The following is a 4,029-nucleotide window of genomic DNA, read 5'->3' as shown; positions in this document are numbered from 1 at the left end:
ATTCACAGGTTTACAGTACAGATTTACAAGTTTACAGTGCAAATTTACAGACTCAGAATACAGATTTACAGGTTTAAAGTAAAAAACAATTACAGATATCTAGTGAAAAGTAATAGATCTACAGCACAGACTTATACTACAGATTTACAGGTTTGCAGTACAGATTTACAATATAGGTTTACCTCTTTACAGATTTACAGTACAGATTTATAGGTTTACAGTACAGATTTACATGTTTACTTTGCAGATTTACAATACGGATTTACAGTACAGAATTACAGGTTTACAGTGCAGATTTACAGATTTACAGTACAGATTTATAGGTTTACAGTACAGATTTACAGATTTACAGTACAGATTTATAGGTTTACAGTACAGATTTACAGATTTACAGTACAGATTTATAGGTTTACAGTACAGATTTACATGTTTACTTTGCAGATTTACAGTAGATTTACAGTACAGATTTATAGGTTTACAGTACAGATTTACAGATTTACAGTACAGATTTATAGGTTTACAGTACAGATTTACAGTAGATTTACAGTACAGATTTATAGGTTTACAGTACAGATTTACATGTTTACTTTGCAGATTTACAGTAGATTTACAGTACAGATTTATAGGTTTACAGTACAGATTTACATGTTTACTTTGCAGATTTACAGTAGATTTACAGTACAGATTTATAGGTTTACAGTACAGATTTACATGTTTACTTTGCAGATTTACAATACAGATTTACAATACAGATTTATAGGTTTACAGTACAGATTGACATGTTTTCCTTACAGATTTACAGTTCTACAATATAGATTTACAGGTTTCCAGTACAGAGTTACATGTTTACAGATTAAAAGTTCTACAATACAGATTTACAGGTGTATGATACAGGCTTACACTACAAGTTTACAGGTTTACAGTACAGTTTTACCGGTTTTCAGCACAGATTTACAGGTTTAGTGCTAAGTGATAGCGAAGTTAAATCCTGACCCTATCTGTCTACCTACATATCTATCTCTTTGTCTGTCTGTCTGTCTGTCTATACAGGGCCTTGCTAAGGTACTTTACAAATAAATTTCACATATTATAAAAAATGTGGTGTACTGTTGCAGAAAGTATTTCTCTTTAGACTACTAAAAATCTCTCTGCATTTTGTTATGGAAGCTCTTCCGTTGATAGACAGATGAACAGGCAGATAAAGAGACAGACAGATCTATCTATCTAAATAAATGCTCAGTTTGTGCGAGCCCCATGAATTCAGGAATTAGTGTGGAGTGAAAATAAGCAATCTACATTCAAATCAGGTCACAGCAAGTGTTTTGTTTACTACTTCTCTCTCTCTCTCTCTCTCTCTCTCTCTCTCTCTCTCTCTCTCTCTCTCTCTTATTTGGCCGTGCTGCTTGGTGGCTTGCAGAGACAGAAACAGGCTGAAAATTTCATTACGTATTTATTGATGAGATCTCACTCATTTGGAACTTTGTTTACTGAGAAATGGAGTTTTTATACACTGAGCTCTGAAATGACAGCGGCGTGATGACATCAGAGGATAAATGACATGGGAATGGCGGCTGTGTTGGTAATGAAAGGCTGAAGGTGTGGTTAAGGAGTGGATTTAAAAGTGGATTACCCTAAACTGTGTTTATTGGTTATCTAAAAGGAGAACAATTTGGCCAGTGTGTTCCTGGCTGAGAACAGTAGTGACGATAACACTTACTGTCAACATCAGATGTTAAAGTCATTAACATATTAAATTCCCACCATTTACAACCGGGACTGAAATTTGGTTTGGGTTTATAATGCAATAAAAGAATTATTGATGCGTTTCGAGGCAATTACTTCCAGAATTCACTTGATAAATACATTCTGCATCAGAGCTCTATGAAATGAAGGAAGAATGTGATAAAGTGGAAGTTGATTCTTTTCCTATTACAGTGTGCCACAAAGTTTTTTATTCCTCTGATACCACAGAAGTTTAGTAACAATTACAATTTTTCAGTTATTAAACATCATGCTTTTAAAAGAATCTGTTCTATTTAATGTTGTCATTCTCTCACCAGCCTCTCTTGACATTAAAACTGAAAGTTACAGCTTTACCTCTGACTGTTACAAAGCGCTGACACTGGAGACTCCTTCCTTACACGTTACATGAACATCTCCTTACATAAAACTCAACCATATCAACGATTTTATTTATCCGTTTACGTGGAGCGTCCGTTGTACACTGTCCCTGTGGACATCCCTGACCCTACATGTCCCTAACCCTAACCCTGTTACTACAGAAACGATAACGGATGTACTCCGACACCAGTCACAGATTTCACACACTGACCCATGACTTTATAGGAGTTTAAAAGCCAAACATCCTTTCTATCATAATTTAATAAAAATGATGGAAAAGAAACTAGCAGGATTTTGGAGTAACAGTCAGCGTAAAGCGTCTTTAGACGTTTTCTTTCGGCTCCTGTGGGTTTATTAAAGGTTAAAGGAGCAGCTGATCATCATCATCTCGCTTATTGGATTTCCCTCGAGTTGGAGCTCAAACCTGTAATCAATACAGAATTAACTGGAGTGAGGCTGTGAGGAAGAGAACGAGATTATTAGAGTTTTAAAAATATCTACAGAACACTGAAGGTTTGGTCTGAAAGCACCGGCTAATTCGTTGTAAAGTTAAAGACTGACGTGTTAAAGCACGGTTACTGTGACGCCTGAGAACTTCATGTGTCCTGGAAAACAGAATGAAGTTAAAGAGTCTGTGATGAGTTTTTTTTTCCCTCTCAGTTTATAGATGTCATTTAATAGGAAGCAGCAAGGATATATTAACTTTAATAGTCAGTACACACACACACACACACACACACACATACACACACATTCACAATTTCAAAGGCGGTGGTCTGGACCCTAGTGTAAACCTCCATCTCGGACGCTTGTACTCAAGATAACTCTGGTGACCTCGCAGGTGTGACGTACACGCAGGTGATTTCAATCACGTGAATGTGGCGCTCAGAAAAGCGGCTGCGTAACCCGACTCTGAATACCAGGAACTTTCCTCACTTAAATACTGACGTAGGGTTTGGCGTCTGACTGAGATTATAATCGTAACTCCACCCCTTTCCTTATAATGTGTATAATTTGTATGGTTTTTATTTGTTTGTATTGTAAGTATTCATGTCATTCCGTGTGTGTGTGTGTGTGTGTGTGTGTGTCTGAAGGTTTATTCGGGACGTGCGGCAGAGCGATTAGCATTTAAATGCAGTGTGTGAAGGATTCGTAGCGACACCTGGCCTCTCGATGTGCCGAGTCAATCAATCTCCGTTTGTTATCGCTCCTTTCACCGTGAACGGCTTTTTGGAAAAACAGCTCTGAATCATGATGTGCGGTAAACAACAGCAGACGTGATGATCTGCGACGACCAAATGATGATATGAGGACATGGCAGTTTGGACAGTTTGAAGATATGGAATAAAAAAATGCAGCTTTTATCTAAAAAAATGTAAAGAAATATTGTATTTTGGTTATCGTGTGTGTGTGTGTGTGTGTGTATGTGTGTGTGTGTGTGTGCATTACAGATGCATTTACTCTAATGCTTAAAACACAAAAATATAAAACGGAAATTGACGAGTGAGCTCGTTTCACATATTCCACAATGTATACTGTATAATGAGCTTATTTTCACGTTAAATTGTCACGTATAGTACACGTGGCTTTATTGATCACACATTGTTTATGCCCACGTGTGTAACCGAGTGTGAGGTAATCCATCATTTACATTTCATGGAATTGTGATGATATACTTCACACGTGATCACGTATCACTCCCATAATCACGTGTGAACAGACAACATGCCTTTCATATTCTAGCTTTATGCTAGCCTCGTACTTTACTTAGATTCTTAGCTCTGTACGCTGGAACGTGAAGTTTGTATAATTAGAGTTATGCTAGAACGACATGTCACATAATGAACCTTTGAACTACAGTTTGATGCTAACTCTGTAAATTAGCTGTGAACTGCTACATACATGAAG

Source organism: Ictalurus furcatus, chromosome 27 (genome assembly GCF_023375685.1).
Source record: "Ictalurus furcatus strain D&B chromosome 27, Billie_1.0, whole genome shotgun sequence".
Classification (NCBI taxonomy): domain Eukaryota; kingdom Metazoa; phylum Chordata; class Actinopteri; order Siluriformes; family Ictaluridae; genus Ictalurus; species Ictalurus furcatus.
This window is presented reverse-complemented; position numbering follows the sequence as displayed.